The sequence below is a fragment of the Microcaecilia unicolor genome, chromosome 10 (genome assembly GCF_901765095.1).
Source record: "Microcaecilia unicolor chromosome 10, aMicUni1.1, whole genome shotgun sequence".
NCBI lineage: Eukaryota > Metazoa > Chordata > Amphibia > Gymnophiona > Siphonopidae > Microcaecilia > Microcaecilia unicolor.
Genome location: NC_044040.1, coordinates 172,280,594 through 172,299,716, shown reverse-complemented (window position 1 = coordinate 172,299,716; position 19,123 = coordinate 172,280,594). Strand labels below are relative to the sequence as shown.

Below are 19,123 nucleotides of genomic sequence, written 5' to 3'. Positions count from 1 at the left end.
CTATAACAGAACTATGTTGCCGTGCTTTTCCAAGTAAGCCATTTTAATTTTCAGGTTAATATAATCAGTTGTAAGGAATCTATTACAGAAGATCAAAGCTTGTGCATGATGGTTTTTTAGCTTTATGTGACAAGTGCTCCATTTCTTGGAGGGTTATATGCAATTTTATCTATGTTTTGATACTTCACAGTCTTCTGTTTGATGGCATACAGTTTGCTTTTATATGTTACTGTAAATTACTTCTTGAAGCACTTAGTAGAGGTAGAGCAATAGAGAGCAAATAGAAGGTTGCAAAGAAATTGACTGTTACACAGCAGGTGTATCACAAACAACCTAGTTACCCAATATAAATAATTTACTTGGGATTCCCCTGTCACTTCATCAGTCACACTTAAAATTTTCTAAAAATGGCATAATCTTTTCAATGGGGTGGAGCTAGGTTGGGGGCGGAGCTAGGGTGGGGCGGGGCTAGGATAGGGCCCCACCAAATTGGTCTGCACGGGGCCCTGCACTTGCTAAGACCGGCCCTGATAATAGCTGGAGGAAAGGTGGAACAGGTCCAGTGCTGGAGATGAAACTGCCTGGCTGAGTCCCTACATGGCCTGATTTTTTTATTTCTTATCAGCCATGTCGTCCTTCAATTCATGAGAGCACCATAGATGGGTACCGGCCATGGGCTTTTGTTTACAGAAACCTGCCAATCATATAAAAGCATGCCACATCAGCTTCGGACATCTTGAACTGGGGTGGAATTCCCCTTCAAGGTTGTCTTTTGAATCATCCAGGCTGCATAATTATCTGAGTCACTGAATATACTATTTCTGTACCAGAGTCAAAGTCTTTCCGGCCAATATTTAAAACCATTTAACCGGCCAGGTTAACTGGCTATCCATCCGATGATATTTAGCGGGAGATAGCCAGCTATCTTCTGCTGAATTTCGCTGGTTGATGCTTAGCAGATAGCTGGTTATATCGCACAATATCACCGGCTATCCGCTGATATTCAGATCATCGCTAAGTTTGGCAGCCAAATTAGGCCACTGAAAAAGCAGGCCTACCTTTGGCCAGTTTCAGCTTAACCAGCTAGCACTGAATATCGACTTGGTCGGTTAAGCTGAAACCGACCAAAAAACACCCAGCTATTCAATGTTGGTCACCGGAAAAAGCCTGGCACTGAATATCCAGGTTCAGCGCCAACTGCAGGAGACAGCTCAGCTACCTCCTCTGGTCTGAATATCGGCCCCTTTATCCTTAAGCTGATGAAGTACAGAATCCATGTTGTTTCAAGCTTGGTCAGATCAAGGTCTGTGATACACTTATTAAAGCTGTGATAGGGCTATAACTCTTCCACTGTGCCCATTCAAAAGGTCCAGGAGAGAACAATGATGTTCTATGGACAGAGGAGTCAAAAATAGAGCTCTTTGGGCAACACAGGTCCTATTATGTCTGGTGTAAACCAAATACATCACTCCCCAATAAGAACATTATACCAACAATCAACCATGATAGTGTGATGGTGTGGGGATGCTTAATGCCTCAGGACCTGAAGAACTTGCCATTAATGAAGGAGCCATGAATTCTGAACTATACCATAAAATTATTAAAAAGAATATCCAATCATCTGTCCGTAAACTAATGTGAAAGAGTAATTGGGTTATGCAGCAAGACAATAATGAAAATACAAAGTTAGAAAGAAAAAAGGAGGAAAGGTGCCTCACATAAACATAAGAGTGAGGCGGAAAGGACATCAAAGTATAAAAGTCTTTATTATAAAAGGCATAAAACCGACCTGACACAGCCATGTTTCAGCACAAGAGGCCTGCCTCAGGGGTCAAACAAATCTGAGTCTACCTGGCTTGGATGTCCTGCATGGCAGTCTAAAAAAAACATGAGTGGCCATATAGCTACGCAGCTCAGAGAGAACATTGGTTTGTGTGTATGTCCCAAATGCACATCAAGGAAATACTTTTTTGATGAAATAAGAAATTACTGCCATAAGGTAATGGACCATTAATAGTAGGGGGACTTTAATATAAAGTGGACCACAGAGTGGATAGTCCAAGAGGGGAAGTACTGGGGACTGGATATCATCAGAGGAAGCTAAAGGGAATGATGGAGGCATTACGTCTGAAAGGCATACGAACACTAGACAGGAAAGAGTTGTGCCTTCTTTTGACATCACACAACACAATAATATGATAGACTTGATCCTTAACGGGAGGGCATTCTAGGCATCCACTGCTCTCTCCGTGGGTGGATGCTTCCTGACATTTTTCTTGAAGGGGGGCAGACTCAGGAGAAATGTCGGGAAGTATTTTTTCGCTGAGAGAGTGGTGGATGCTTGGAGTGCCCTCCCAGGAGGTGGTGGGGATGAAAACGGTAACAGAATTCAAACACGCGTGGGATAAACATAAAGGAATCCTGTTCAGAAGGAATGGATCCTAAGGAGCTTAGCTGAGATTGGGTGGCAGGGCCGGTGGTGGGAGGCGGGGACAGTGCTGGGCAGACTTACACGGTCTCTGCCCTGAAAAGAACAGGTACAAATCAAGGTAAGGTATACACAAAAAGTAGCACATATGGGTTTATCTTGTTGGGCAGACTGGATGGACCGTGCAGGTCTTTTTCTGCCGTCATTTACTACGTTACTATGTTAATCATGTTAACATTTTGCAGAGGGTGCAAACTGAGCAGATAGTGACACAGTGTGGTCAAATCATGGTTCCAGTCTGGATTCCACTTGAGATGGAACAAGTAAAAAGGGATTACAGTTCTGGAGGTTGAATGAATTGTTAATGGAGGAACAGGAGACATGTGTGGGGATAGAAAAAGGAATTAAAAAGTATAAGTTAAATGACACAGGGAGGGTTAAAGAGGGAGTGGTATGGGGTACTATGAAGGCTGTGGTAAGAGAGAAGGTTGTAACAGTAGCAGGGAGCCTGAAGAAGAAAAAGATGCAGAAAAGCTGACAGTTACCCAATTGCTGAACACCTTTGTAAAAAGTGAGGTCTTAAATGCTGTCCTAAATTTAGGCCGCACATGTTCCGAGCATAAAGAAAGTGGAAGAAGATTCCACAGAGAAGGGACTGTGTGAGAAAAGTCACTTTTTTAATAGGGGATGGAACAAAGAAGGGAGGGGGATGAGAGAGGGAGAAATGTTGGCCCGGGGGGGAGGGGGGCAGGGAGAGGCAGAAATAAGAAGCTGGTAAGCATCTTTTAATCCTCGTGATTACAAATTTTAATCACGCAATTAATTACGATTACATTATTTAAGACCCTTTTTACTAAACTGCGTTAGTGATTCCCACAACGAAGCCCAATGGGCTGTGTTGCTACGCTGGGAATCACTAGTGCAGTTTAGTAAAAGGGGCCCTTAATCTTACTGCAGCCCTACTACCTAGCAATTTTTGCGCATTAAAAATGTTTGAGTTAACACACAGCAAAATAAAGTCATTCAAATGATACAATTAACAATGTGTCAGAATTTTGCAATCACTGTGAATGCTCAAAGTGTCCACCCCAGCTTTAATATATGCTTTCAATCACTTTGGGAAGTTCTTAACAGCCTTGTCAATCAGGCCCTGTGGCAGGCTGTCCCAGATCATCTGTAGCGCTTCTTTGAGTTCTGCGATTGTTTGCAGCTTTGGTAGAGCTTGTGACAGGCCTCCAACATTGCTCCCCAGACAAAAATTTACACTACTGTGACATCATTAACACTAAGCTGGCACCTCGATTTTTGTTTAGTAACGGTAGTTTTTCAATGTAAACATTTCTGAACACGTGAAAGTGGCTGGGTGGTCATTCTAAAAAGTCTGTAACTTCACCATGTTTATGTGCCGAGTGGAATGAGAGTAACAACAAATAAAGCTGTAAAATTTCATGTTGAAATTCTAAGCGGTTGCTGAAAAACAACAGCAAAAAACTCTAGGGGGTTACCTTTATTTTGTCTCACCCTGTATATATATAGTGCTGCCTTTTTAAAGGTGCATGATATGCAGTTATGTGTTTACACTATTTTTTTCTATATATGAGATTGATATTCGAAGTTGTGTTTTCTATAGTTTTTGCACTCTCTGCTGAAAACTCAATAAAAAGATTTAAATTAAACTAAAAAGTACAGTTCTTGTTATTTGTCTCTTTGAGAATTGGTGCTCTTAAGGTTTGCTATGTAGGTCTGAGCAGGATTTTGTGTTACTTTCCAATGAGTCTGGCAATGAAGTGATTTTGACCCGTTTACAAAGCCGTGCTAGTGGCTGTCGATGTAGTAATGCTGTCACAGCCCATTTATTTTTATTTATTTAGATTTTGCTCACACCTTTTTTGAATGGCCTGTGTTGGCGTAAACAGGGGGGTTTGTGTTGCTCTTATTGAGGTAGTAACAGAATTTGAACACATTTTTTTCTATAGAAAGCTGCAAGAGGAAACATCCTGGTTATGCTGTCATGTTAATGCAGCTTAATTATACTGTGATGTGGGTTGAGATGTTTGCCATTATAGTAGATTTGTGTCTAGTCAAGTTTTAAGTTATGGGATACTGACATTTTTAAATATAGTTGTATTATTTCTACTACTACTACTACTACTACTTAACATTTCTAGAGCGCTACTAGGGTTACGCAGCGCTGTACAATTTAACAAAGAGAGACAGTCCCTGCTCAAAGAGCTTACAATCTAATAGATAAGAGTGAGACAAATATAGGACAATCAAGCCATTGTGACATCACTGATGAGGTTGGCTCTTAGGCATTGGTGGAATGAGGCATTATGACATCACAGTATCAGCTCTGGTTACCAAAGACTGAAACTCTTCATACTAAGGGGATAAAATGAGCCAAGTATTCTGGTAATAAGATAATTATCTGCCCTAGCCTTGTACTTTATATTTCTAGGATGCCAACGTGGACAGTTACAGTACAAAGATCAGTGCAAAGAATCACATTAAGAAACTTAAAGCTGTAAGAAGTTTTAAGTTATCATGGCTAAATGAATTAGTTGAAAATGCAACTAAAGACTCTGGAACCCTGCAGCGCATAATATGAAGACAGAGGTGTAGTATGCCTGTCATGTGCAGAAGCCAAAGTTAGTTGTGATTTTATTAACGGAAAGGTGTGGGATTCATGGAAGCAAGACTTCCTAAAGTAACATCTCAATCAAAAAATTCTTCTGGATGGAGTGTGCAAGTTACAAAGAACTCAACAAAACAGTGGAATAAATCACTTAGAAATGGATCAAATACTGATAGGAAGTCAAGATTGGAGTTTATTGAGTGGCAACAAAATCAGGCTGAACAAGTGAAAATATTGACTGACAACGTACTGCTTGCTATTTCCATTAATTCTTCAATGTTCTCTGTTCAAAATACCCATGATCATGTGACAAAACATGCTACCCTTCCGGAAAGTTGCAGCAGCAAAAATGAGGGGTTTGAATTGGTTGAGTGCCCACCCAGCAACAGCACATACCGTTAGTGTAGCTGGTGGGGAATCCCCAAGCCCCAGCAGCTGAAGAGTCCTCTCTGGAGCCCCTTGAGCTGTTTCAACCCCGGGGTAGTTGGCAGTGCATTTTCAGCTGCAGATGCCAGCAGCCTCCTTGCGCATGCTCAGTTCAACTTGCACTCCTCCACACACACACACACACACGTGTGTGCAAGGGGAGATGCTGGTTGAACCGAATATACATGGGGGGGGGGGGGTGAGGAAATGCCGATGTTGGTGCTAGAAATGTGCCACCAACTGCCCTGAGGCTGAGATACATCGGGGAGCTCCAGAGAAGAATCTTCAGCTGGGGAGGCTTGGAGGCATATTTTCAAAGCACTTAGCCTTCCAAAGTTCCATAGAAACCTATGGAACTTTGGAAGGCTAAGTGCTTTGAAAATATGCCTATTGGAGATCCCCGCCAGCCAAGGTATTCATTTTTTACCCACTTCGGGGTGGGGGGAATAGCAGACAGAGAGGAAACAGTGGGCCATCTTATCACACATTAACTGTGGATGAAAATAAGATCTCAGTTGCTAAAATGATGATTTTATATATCAAGTTTCATTCCTCTAAAACTACTACTACTATTTAGCATTTCTATAGCGCTACAAGGCGTACGCAAGGGGTCTGTTTACTAAGCTGGGTTAGCAGCTTCCGTGCAGCATTGCTTAGTAAACCCCAGCGTTAGAGTTACAAAACAAAGTTTGCTGGAATGAGGCAGCTATCAGCATGTGATAGTAAGTCAATTTTCACAGTGATTTAAAAACGTTTATATTGATAACCAACTCGATTGTCAAAAGACGGTAATGCTCACCTCAGATGGTGCTCCAGTCATGTTGGGAAACAAAGAGGTGTCTTAGTATTACTAAGAAAGAAACAGTACACCTTACAGAATACTGCATGGCTCACTGGGAAGATTTTGATTTTGATGATGCATGGAAAAATAAGCCTCTGATAAAAGGTTGTAAAAACACTTCTTTGAATATATGACATTCAAATCAGTAAAGAAATTCTGATTTGAGAAAATAGACTGAACCGTACAATATGATGTTTCATGCAGTCTGTTAAATAAGGTTAGGTGAATGCCAAGACATTTTGTGGTGAAAGGATTAGTTAAAAATTATGACGCGCAGGTCCAGCATTTCTCAACGGAGGTTACAGAAAGAAATGATTCTATAATCAAGCACTGTTTGAAAATGTTGCAGAATCCACAAAACCGTGTTTCTATTACAATTGTAAATGATGTTTTTAAATAAAGCTGCATTATACCCCCTTGAGGTCTGCTCTTAATTCTATCCTTGGATTCCATGTTATTTTCCTCTGACAGGTCCAATTTTTCTTCATTATAGGCAAACTCTTTCAGATCTACTGTTTTGCATTTCTCAGCCATTATCCTTTCCCTGGACTACTTTGGGCTGCTGTAATTGTTTCAAAACACCAAACCAATTGGTGAGTTTTAAGCTTTAAAGTATCTGACAGGCAGATGATCAAAAGCCCTGCGCTGTTCCAAACAGCATGAACAGAGCGGGGCTATACAGAGATAGTAGCATGCAAATTTAAACTCGCTATTATCTCTGATCATAGGGGAAATGTGTGGGAGGATTCCTCCTGCACTTGTTTGATAGGTCCAGCTGTCAAAAACCTGGACTGTCAACCATGGGCTGGAGGTTTGTGGTCAGGAAGCCCCGCCCAGTGCATACCAGGATGCACTGGGTAGGTCTGGGCACCACCATTTTGAAGGCAGCGCTAAAGAGGAAGGAGTATGATACTTCCTCCTCCAACAAGGAGGTATGAGGGAGGGGTCCAATACCACCAGGGCGGGTGGGGGGTAAAGGTGGGAGCCCACTTGGGCCACCAGGGATTTCTATTGCATTTGGGGGGGGGGGTAGGGGTCTGAAGATCCACCGGACTTCAAGCCCCTCCGTGCCCTCATGTCGGGGGGGGGGGAGAGGTCAGGGGCTAGAGGTCTGGACGCCTCAGTTGTGGACGGGAGTCCGGGGGTCACACAGTGGCAGCCCGGGCGGGGGTGTGGGAGCGGGAACAGAGCCTTAGCCCTAATGCCAGCTCTGAGCTGTGCTCTGTGCACTGTGCTCTGATCATAGGGCAGAATAATACAGGGATCATCTATATATATATAAAAGGCACTTTGAAGCCTCAAGCCGGAAACTTGAGGCGCCCGAGATATCCGGTTTGGCCTGCAGGCTCCAGTCATTGTAGCTCCGCCCTCGCGTCAAAACGCAATGATGTTGAGGGCGGGGCGGCCCTTGCGTAAAAACGCGATGACGTTGATGGCGGGGCGGCCCTCGCAACCACGTCCCTGAGGGACGAAGGGGCGAAGAGGAGAGGTGTGCAACTCGGAACGGAGGCACGGAGGGGGTGTCTGCAACTCGGGAGGGAGGGAGGACCGGGGGGGGGGGATTACCCTGCTAGCGCCCGTTTCATTTTTGCCAGAAACGGGCATTTCTTACTAGTTTAAATATAATTTAAACGAGCTCTGCGGTGTTCATGTGCTCTCGCACTGGACACCCTCTGATCGTGGGCGCCAGGTAAATGCGGGCGCTAATGGCCTCTAGCGCCCACATTTACTTTTGATCATCTGGGCATGACTGCTATGAACTTCAGGTTCAGCCACCCATCAGGGAGACTGATATCATACTCCCCCCCCCCCCCCCCCAACCACACAAACACCCAAACCCAATATCCAAGTCTTATATATCATATTTGATCCTATAGAGCTAATCTACTCAAACTTATATCCTACTTTCAGTCCCACAGAACAACTGAAAGCAGCTTACAATATACAGAAATACAGTTCTATAAATACATCTCACACACATGCAAATAAAAATATAGCATATTATGGGCCATGTTTACTAAGCTGCGCTAGAGGCGCGTTAGCATTTTCAGCACACACTAAGCATTAGCACGCGTTAATCGTGTAGATGCCCATAATGGGTGTCTATACGGTTAGCGCGTGCTAATTTTTAGCATGTGCTAAAAACGAAAGCGCACCTTAGTAAACAGGGCCCTAAAATACAGTTCACAAATACAAATTAAACATAATTTATTATTATTTTATTTATTTATTAGGATTTATTTACCACATTGTTGAAAGAATTCACTCCCTTATATGGTCTGTAGCCCCGCCCAGCATATCCCAGGATGCACTGGGAGGGGCTGGGCGCCGCCATTTTGCGTTGTCGTCAACCCAAGGAAGAGGAGGGAGGCAGGCTACCTTCCTCCTCCAACTAAGCTAGGGGGGCCGTGAGGGGGTTATTTTTCACGTTGGACCACCAGGGATTTGGCAGACAATGCTGGGGGGGGGATTTGGGGTGGGCTGGAGGTCTGCCGGACCTCCAGCCCCCCCCATCGCTCGCTGAGAGGGTGGGGTTTGGCAGCGGCCACTGGACCGCCAGGGACCATTTTCTGGGGGTTTGGGGGGGGGGGCTGGAGACCCACCGGATCTCCAGCCCTCCCTGAACCTGGGGGGGGAGGGGATCGTCAGGGGGACCAGAAGTCCGCCGGACCTCCAGCCCCCATTGCTCGGGGCAGGGGTAGTCAGGGCCTGGTGGTCCCATGGACCTCCAGCCCCTGTGTTTGATAGGTTTGGGCTTTTGACAGCCCAGACCTGTCAAACAAGTGCGGGAGGATTGTGCTGAGCGCATGCTCAGGCACAATTCGCCCGCACTTTTACCCCATGATCAGAGATAATTGCGCTGCTTAAATTTGCATGCATTATCTCTGATCATAGGTCTAATAGTGCCCCGCGCTGTTCCAGCGCTATTTTAGAGCGCTGTTTGGAACAGCGCGGGGCTTTTGATCATCTGCCTGTCGGTGAGAAGCAGACAGTGTTAGTGTGAAGTATGAGAAACATTAGAGACCATTGGTGTAATGCAAGAGACTAAAACACTAAAGGAAAGGATAATGGATAATACTAGGAAGTATAAATCATGATGGATTATTATGAAGCAGTCTTTGGGAAGAGAAGGGTGTTTAGCCTCTTCCTGACGTTGAGGTAGCTGTTTTCTGTTCTGATGGGAATAGGTAGAGAGTTCCATATTCTGACTCCAAGTATGGGGAATAGAGAGCTGAACATCTTCTGATTTCGAATTGTCTTTTGAAATGGTGATATCAGTTGTTTCAGTCTGTTAGACTGGACCAGATATAGTGAAGCGGTCTTAGCAGTTCAGAGGTGAAGCCCTGTAAGATTTGAAAAACTAAGCAAGCAGCTTTGAACCCGAGTCTTTCTGCTATGGGAAGCCCGTGCAGTTTGTTTAGATGAATTGAAACACTAGTATATCTATTCAATCTGTATATTAGTCTTGCAGCTGTATATTGTATGATTTGAAGTTTTTTCTGATATTGACACTTAATACCAAGAAATAGATCGTTACAGTAAATACTCCTGGGGAACCCCATTATCTACCCTTCTCCATTTAATCCCTACTCTCTGATTTCTTTTAACCAGTTTTAAATCCACAATGGGATATTACCTCTTATCCCATGACTTTCTAATTTCCTCAGGAGTCTTTGATGAGGTACTTTGTCAAATGCCTTATGAAAATCCAGATACACCTCGAACAGCTCACCTTTATCCACGTTTATTCACCCCTTCAAGAAATGTAGTAGATTGATAAAGCAAGATTTCCCTTGACAAGATCCATGTTGGCTTTGTCTCTGTAATTTGTTCTTTAACAGTCTCTATCATTTTGCCAGGCACTGATATCAGACTCACCAGTCTATAATTTCCCGGATCATCTCTGTAACCCTTTTTAAAAATTGGCGTTACATTTGCCACATATGTCCAATACCACTATAAAAAATCACTGTATTATTATGAGAGTGCAAAAATGTATGTAGCCAAAGTCAAATTTTGTCACATTCTTGTGATGGAGGTAGAGGTTTGGTTGCTTGGTGTGCAGTGGCTGCACTGACGGGCTGAGGATCAAAAGCAAAATGTGGGTGCTAGTGGCTATTAGCGCCATACTAGCGCCCACGTTTACTATTGTCCCATGATCAGAGCCCCTGAGCGGGTGAAACAAGGCACTCATGGGCTCTAACCGCAAGTAGCATGCAAATGCACCCTAAACAGGAATTTTATTATTCCTTCCCAATGATCAGCAGCACCCTACATACAGCACCTCGGAGTTCTCCCTTATGGTGGTGAAGCCCCACCCAGCGCATCCCAGGATGCACTGGGCAGAGCTGTGCACCATTTTCAAGGTGGAACTGCAAGAGAAGGGACTGTACTACTTCCTCCTCCACCATTAAAGTACAGGGGGGGGCAGGGAAGGGCGCCACTAGACTACCAGGTTGGGGGGGGGGGGAGCTTGCATTTGAAAGGCTTTTTTTGGGGTGTGAGGGGTGGCTGGAGATCCTCCTGCCCCCTGTGATCTTCTGTCGGGGGGACTGGAGGTCTGCCAGACCTCCAGCCCCCTGTGAACTTCTGTCAGGGGGACTAGAGGTGCAGGGGCACTAGGCCACCAGGACCTTGCAATTGCAGAGGGGTCTGGGGGTCCCACAGACCTCCAGCCCCTGTGATTGACAGCCTGGACCTGTCAAACAAGTGCAGGAGGATTTGCTCAAACACAATCCTCCTGCATTTTTACCCTATGATCAGAGATCATGCTTACACTTGAATGCTATTATCTCTGATCATAGGGGCGGTAAAGCTCCATGCTGTTCCAGCTCTATTTTTAGAGCGCTGTTTGGAACAGCACAGGGCTTTTGATCATCTGCATTGGAGAGCCTCACAGCTCAAAAGTAACCCAATTGGAGAGGGCTCGGCACCTTTTCCATTGTCTGCTAAAATTGACCTATGGTCCCCAGGTTTTAATGAAACAGCTCAGGCTCTACACACCAATTCTGCCTTGTCACAGATTCTGTGACTGATTGCAGGGGGTTTGGCTATTGTGGGGTGGGTCCCCTCAGTGATCACCCCAACCCTGAAGGGTGGCAGGGCATTTGAGTACCGGCACGTTTTTCGCTAGAAAACAAACACGCTGTATATCTCACAGTTTTGATCTATATACAGCACATATACTGCACCAAACAGTGAACCTGATCAAATACTGGTTATGCGAGAAGGTTAAATGTTTCCTAGATCCCCAGGTTAGAAGCGGCCTTGTCAACAATCAAACCAACCCAACCCCTATGGCATGGCCTGTCACTGTTTGTGGTCCTTTTGGAATGCCTTCAGGATAGTGACAGGAAGCGACTCAAAGTTCCCCGTGTGTGTTTGGGTGGAATTGGTGAAAGCCAATTCATGGAGAGCGAGAAAACAAATGTCAACATCCTGACTTCATTTCAGGAGCCATGTTTGCTCCCCACTGTTGTCAACTTCACAGGGCAGAACCTGTCTGTTTTGGGTCTCCGTGCGAGCTGCCTGCAGTGCACTTTGGTGCATGGGAGTAGTAGCAGCGATCAGAACCTCTAAAGGAGCTCGGAAGTGACCGGGGACACAGTTTGGCGAAACGTTAACGTTCACGGGCCCAAGCAGTACTCAGTAGGGAGAGCGGCCTTAAATCCTTCTATGCTTCGGCCGTCTCACCACCAGCAATTGCGCTTCCGAGCGGAGATGGGACTTGCTAGCGCGCACAGCTGTACTTCCTAGAAAAGCTGCTGTCAGAGCAGGCCGTCAGTCGGGGAGCCTCCCAGTACACACACACCAGTCGTTTCTCTGTCTCGGCATTATCCTAGGGTCCGGAAAGCCTGCAAATAGAAAAGCACAGCTCTTCCGATCCACAAGTGCCAACATTTCGAATTGATCGAGGGTGCCACACATAAATGACCCCTCCTTGGACACAATTAAGAAACGTGCTGAATACTGGGGTGGGAGCTTGGCACCCACAGAGCTGGCTCATATGTTCCAATCCTGGCCCAAGTTCTTCAGACTTAGCACGACTCTGTGACCCCCCAGTGAAAACAAGCCCAGTAAAACATAAGAGATGTCATTCCAGAGGACAGTATTGGCAGAAATCCAAAAAGAACGTGCATCGTCCCTTCCTTTTGGCACACTTGTGGGGCCATTTTCACCTTTCTCAGAGCAGGGGGATAGATTGAAAGAAAGAGCAGAGCAGACAGGAAAGGGGAGAGACAGCTCAAATGTGGAAAGGCTGTGACAGGTAATACTGGGGAACTGCGGATCACAACATATGCAAACGAGGCCTTGTACATGGAACACTAATACAAAGGGCAGTGTACACGTTCTCGCTTGTTTACTTTGTACCACCAGATCAACCTATGCTTGCCAATCGAATGAAGCACTTGCTAGCGTTAAAGTAGTTTAGAAAGATGATGCAAATTACCTGGACTAAATACATCTGAAAACATTTCCAGCCCACTGACAGCATTCAGCCTGCAAGAAACACGGCTCAATTTTTACTGCATCACAGCCTGCTGCTGCTTGTGTGCGCCCTCTGGAGGCCTTTTGCAAAACGCGCAGGCTCCCGGCGCAACGGAGGAGTTCCCAGAGCAGGATGCTGTGCAAAAACCAGCGGGGAAGTTGGATTTTTCAGCTGCGGTCTCAAGAACTGCACAGGACATCGGAAATCAATTGTGTGCACGTGGAAAAACTAACTATATACGAAACGCTTCCATGCGCAGCTCAAGGTTCCATTTTCAAAGCAGGGTATATCTTTGTAATGTGATTGTGTGGGTAGAGAGGGAGAGAAAGTAGATCATGTGATTATTGTTCACATTTACAGTATATTTCATTTTTGAGAGCTTTTCTACGTTTGCTAACATTTTTATTTTTTAAACAGAAAGCAGGGGTATACACACTTCCACTAGAGGCCAACCCAACCATTAGACAGGACTAAGCAGTCACTAGGGCAGCAGCTGTGGCAGGGTGACAAACAGCAGCTGCAGTCAAAGCAAAACAAGAAAAGCTGGCTACACAAAGTCAGCTGTGCACTTTTACAAGCAGGAATAGTGAGCAGTTTTCAAACTACTCATATGCCCATAATATTCTGGGAGGGATGGTGTGGGGGTGATCACCTGAAAGTTTTTTTTTTAAGTTGTTATTTTCTAATAACACGAGTATACCTTGATAGAAGCACAGTAGCAAAATACAAAAAAAACAAATCACAGATTTGTAGGAAAAAGTTGCTAAGTAATCATATCAAACACCATGTAGTCCCCAATATAGAAGGAGAACCAAGTGAAAACCCTGGAGTTGGGCGTCCAATAAAGAGACAGCACTAGAAGGAAAAAGACAAAAGGCAAAAAGAAAGGTAAAGTCATTCATATATATAAAGGCTCTTAAAATTCCCAACCACAGCCATTAATTCTAAACTGTAACAGATACACAATTGGGGACTCTTAACTTCTTAGCATCCAGAAGAAACTTCAATTGCTTAGGCCTAAAAACATATATACTTAGTAGCAGGGTTTTTTTTAAGGGGGTACTGAGTACCGGCACCTTTTCTATTGTCTGCTAAATTTGACCCATGGTCTCCAAGTTTTAATGAAAGAGCTCAGGCTCTACACACCAATTCTGCCTTATCATATATTCTGTGACTGGCTGCAGGGGGCCTGGCTATTGTGGGATGGGTCCCTCAGTGATCACCCCACCCCTGAAAGGTGGCCTGACATTTGAGTACCGGCACCTTTTTTTGCTAGAAATACGCACTGCTTAGTAGTAGAAAAAAAGGGGCATAAAGGTTAATTGGGAGGGGGTGTAAGGCTTTGCCCTAGCCCTCCTTTCCACATCTCAAGAGCCAAAAACCTATCTGATTTACAGGTAACTTTGATCTGGTTGCAGCTTTTAAAGAATCATAGTGATGTAGGGATCTCCGATAACTATACACCTTTTTGTATACAATTGTCAATCAGCAATCCCTGTCTAGGAAGTATTGCTGATTGTGAATACTGACCATCAGGCTATCCATAACAATAATGGTTTAATTAGCATAGCATGATAAATGAAAGAGTAAGCTGCAGTAAAATCCCAGTAACAATTTCTTATTAATTAAAAGCTCAGTGTCACTTGGAACAAAACACACTGCCTACTGGCAAATACCACAACTATCTATTAGAGGCAGACCAAAACTCTCCTCGCCCATCTGTTGTCACCTCTGCACACAGCCCCTTCCCACCTCATTCCACCCTTCCTCCCTTCCAGACCCACCTTTTAGCCAGCTTCCCCCCCCCCCCTACCGTAGGTGCCCTGGTGGTCTAGTGGCCTAACTGGGGCAACGTCTTGGCAGCCATCTTGAAATTGAAGCCAATATAAGCAGGAGCAATTTAAAATCACTGAAGGTTTCGGGAACCATTTGGGCGGTGGAGACGGCCAGGGTGAGAGTGACTGTGAATCTACTTTTACCCCACCAAGTAGTCTAACCTAGGCCCGGGGGGCAGGGGCTGACTGACAGGTTGCTCCGAAAGGGGGGAAGGTATGCTGTGTGTTTCAGCAATGACAGGGGGAAGGTAGGCTGTGTGCGATTACAGGAAGCGGGGCCTAGCAGGTTTCATTTTCAGCTTCAGAGTTTCTGCTGAAATGGAGTGGCCAATTTCGGTCACAGATTCAGTTTTGGCCAAAAAACAAAGATCCTGGGTTTGGTGTGGCTCTATGATCTATTTCCATCTCTGGCATGCATGTTATTTCCTGCGCTAAAGCCCGCTCAGCATTCTGTGCAGATTAATGTTGGCGCTAATCAGCTCTAACACCTGTGTTAGGTTCTGAGTATCGGTCTCCTCAGTGATTTTGATTCAGGCCCATTTTGGGGGGGGGACTCTGGCATTTGTATTAAATGGCTGTAATCTACAATTTGTCCACTAGATGGCATAAAGCTTTCCTTGGAGCTGGTTTATTAATTATTATAATTAGGATTTATTTACTGCTTTTTTAAAGGAATTTACTCAAGGCGGTGTACGGCAAGAATAAGTCAAATATAGACAGTAGACAATTACAGCAGTAGAAATATTCAAACAACAATTCAAAGTGTGGAATAGTATGCTACATTACAATTTTAACATAATGCATAATAAATAGTTTTAATAGACAGATAGACAGTATAGGGCGTAAGCAAAGATGGAACATATAAACAGATAAGGTAGAGTAACAGAAGTAAGAAAATATGGTACTAATTTAAAGAAAGTTGCACATGATGTCAGAAAGGTGCTTGAATATTAGCTAGGGTAGGAGTGGATAAACATGTCCTGCTATAGTATGTGCAGCTGGTGCCATTCCTTGTGTGTGTGACTAGCAAGTTAGTTACGTCTTCCATTAAAGGCCTGGTTGAAAAGCCAAGCTTTCACCTGCTTCCTGAAGTAGAGACAGTCTTGTGTTAAGTGAAGCCTTTCAGGGAGTGAAGTCCAGAGTGTGGAAGCTACTATGGAGAAGGCTCGCTTGTGGGTATCACATCGTGTGATGTCCTTTGGAGAGGGTATGGCTAGAGATACTCCTTGGGAGGACTTTAGTGACCTTGGAGGAGTGTAGAGTGAGATCCTATTCTTCAAGTACTCTGTGCCATTTCCTTTATGTTTGATCTTCAAGGCCCTTAGAGTTTTTAATTTAGCTGGTAGCAGTGGCGTACCTAGTGTAGTTGACACCCGGGGCCGGTCATTTTTTAACACCCCCCCTCCAAAATCTAGTACTAGGCATGCCGAGAATACAAAACACTCAGGACCTATAGAGCAATTCTAGCATACCATAAGCAGTAATTTCTACAAGTCACACAAGGAAAAGGAAAGCATCTTAAACACTACAGTGAGCACTAGAACATCAATTCACCTACTGTAAAACGAAACCAGGCAGAATAACACAGATTGTCCATCTTGCACAGTCAATGCCAACCGAAAGCCATGTCGTTTTCACAAACACAGATACACCCTAATCCACTATAGAATAAGCAATAACCTTTCTATTTAGACAAAAATTAAACTGAACCCCCAAGATGCCAGACTCTGCATACAATGCAACACCACAGAAACAGAAAATGTCCCCTAGTACTGTGCAAAACATAAAGATAGCAGATGTAAATTTGAAAAAACTAACAAGTACCAATCACCACTTTACAAATTAACAAATAGAAATAAAACAAATATAGAAAATAAAATAATACCCTTTTATTGGACTAATACATTTAGCTTTCAGAGGCCAAAACATCCTTCCTCAGGTCAATACAGTATAGTGCTGTTACAATATCCTATCCGGACCTGAGGAAGGGGGTTTTGTTCTCCGAAAGTTAGCCAAAATGTATTAAAATTAGTCCAATAAAAAGATTACCTTGTTTACATGTTCTATTATAAACATTAACACAGCTTGTAGCGTTTGTAGCGCTATAGAAATGCTAAATAGTAGTAGTAGTAGCTACAATACTACTTTATCCTAAAACAAAAAAAAATAAAAATATATATTTTATTTACAGTTTGTCATCTCTGGTTTCTGCTTTCCTCATCTTCTTTTCACTGTCTTCCTTCCATCCAGCATCTGTCTTTGTTCTCTCTCTGCCATCCAGTGTCTGCCCTCTCTGCTGTCGCCTCCATCCAATGTCTGCCCTCTCTCCCTGCCCCTTCCATCTACATCTGCCCTCTATCTCTGCCCCTTCCATCCACCATCTGCCCCTGTCTGCCCTCTCTCTCTCCCCCTTCCATTCACTGTCTGCCCTTTCTATCCCTTCCATCCACTGTCTGCCCTTTCTCTCTGCCCCTTCAATCCATCATTTGCCCTCCCTCTCCCATCCATCCAGGGTCTGCCCTCCCTCTCCTCCCCCTTCCATCCAGGATCTGTCCCCTCTCTCTTCCCCTTTTTTCAGCCCCCAGTTCCAGCCCCACTATCCCACCAGTCCCCAGTTTCAGCCCCAGTCCTTTTCTCCCACCAGTCCCGAGCTTTAGCCCCCAGCCACTTCTCCCTGTCCCCTTTTTAGTTTCAACCCCAGCCCTTTTTTCAGCCCCCAGTTCCAGCCCCACTATCCCACCAGTCCCCAGTTTCAGCCCCAGTCCTTTTCTCCCACCAGTCCCGAGCTTTAGCCCCCAGCCACTTCTCCCTGTCCCCTTTTTAGTTTCAACCCCAGCCCTTTTCTGTCACCAGTCCTGAGCTTCAGCCCCAGCCACTTCTCCCTGTCTCCTTTTCAGCCCCCAGTCCCCACAATTTCAGCCCCTGCCGCCTTTCAGCCCCCAGTCCCAGTACTAGCCCCCTTATCCCACCTACCCTCCTTCAGCCCCCAGTTTCAGCCCCCTTCATCTACATGCCTTGCCCCCCTTTTCAGCCCGACCCATTCTCCCACCTGACCCAGGCATGCCCCATTTTCTGTCATGACCCCTTCTCAGACCCCAGTTCCAGCCCCCTTCTCCCATTTGAGAGCCCCCTCCTCCCATCTGAGAACCCCCACCCCACCCCAGTCCCCTTCTCCCATCTGAGAACCCCCTCCCCACCCCAGTCCTTCTCCCATCTGAGAATCCCCAGAACACCCCTTTCCTCTCCCATCTGAGAACCCCCCTTCCCCACCCCAGTCCCCTTCTCCCATCTGGAAACCCCTCCCCACTCCAGTCCCCTTCTCCCATCTGAAAACCCCCTCCCCATCTAAGAACCCCCACAACACCCCTCTCCTATCTGAGAACCCCCTCCCCACCCCAGTCCCCTTCTCCCATATAAAAACCCCCTCCCCTCCCCATGTGAGAACACCCCTCTCCCATCTGAGAACCCCCTCCCCACCTGTCCCCTTTTCCCATATAAAAACCCCTTTCCCCCCATGTGAGAACCCCCAGAACACCCCTCTCCCATCTGAGAGCCCCCTCCCCACTCCAGTCCCCTTCTCCCATATGAAAACCCCCTCCTCTCCCAGCATGTGAGAACCCCCACAATACCCCTCTCCCATCTGAGGACCCCACCCCGACCCGACTCTCCTGCTCCCACCCTACTTTAAAAAAAAAAATTGAAGCGTCGTTGCAGGCAGCGCCTCGCGTCTGCCCTGCTTGTAAAAGAAGTAAATCTCTTCGCTTCGTCGTCGTCGGGCCTCACTATGTCCCGCCCTCGTGGAAATTACCTCATAGGAGGGCGGGACATAGTGAGGCCCGACGACGACGAAGCAAAGAGATTTACTTCTTTTACAAGCAGGGCAGACGCGAGGTGCTGCCTGCAACGACGCTTCAAAAAAAATTTTTTAAAGGTAAAGTGGGAGCAGCGGGAGCGAAGCGGATCACCCCCCTACCCACTGACACCCGGGGCGGACCGCCCCCCCCTTGGTACGCCACTGGCTGGTAGCAAGTGAAGTTTTTGCAAAATTGGTGCGATATGGTCATGTCGCTTACAAATTACAAATCAATTGAAGTTGTTGCAGACCCTTTGTAGTCAGACCAGTGTGGAGTGCATTACAGTAATCCAGTCTTGATGTTATCATGGCATACACAACTGAGACATGGTGTTTGGCTAGCTCAGACTTTGCTGAGATGAGAAAACTTGAAACAAGGTGTGTTTATATTATAGAAGTACCAGATAATTTTAAAGATTATTTTATATTCAATTCTGGGGAAGAGGGTGATGATGAGGACAACAGGGCTCAGGTGCTTTCAAAACTGTCTTATAGTTGATTCCCCTGTGAGATCCCCACAATCATGTGAGACTTGACTGTTGGTTGAACCATACTTGAGAATGGTACATTTGAGGGTCCTTTTAATCAGCTGCAGTAAAATTTGGTACACTACTG

General features: G+C 45.3%; 1 protein-coding gene across 1 annotated transcript in view; it reads right to left on the bottom strand.

Annotated features, from left to right (window-relative positions):
• The window catches only part of ZBTB38 (zinc finger and BTB domain containing 38), an 89,879-nt gene extending 77,014 nt beyond the window's left edge, over positions 1–12,865 (bottom strand). Inside the window, exon 1 of the mRNA XM_030215702.1 lies at positions 12,782–12,865. The gene's annotated coding sequence lies outside the window, so the exon portion shown is untranslated. The remainder of the gene's footprint in view (positions 1–12,781) is intronic.
• Between the last annotated feature and the right edge of the window lie 6,258 nt (positions 12,866–19,123).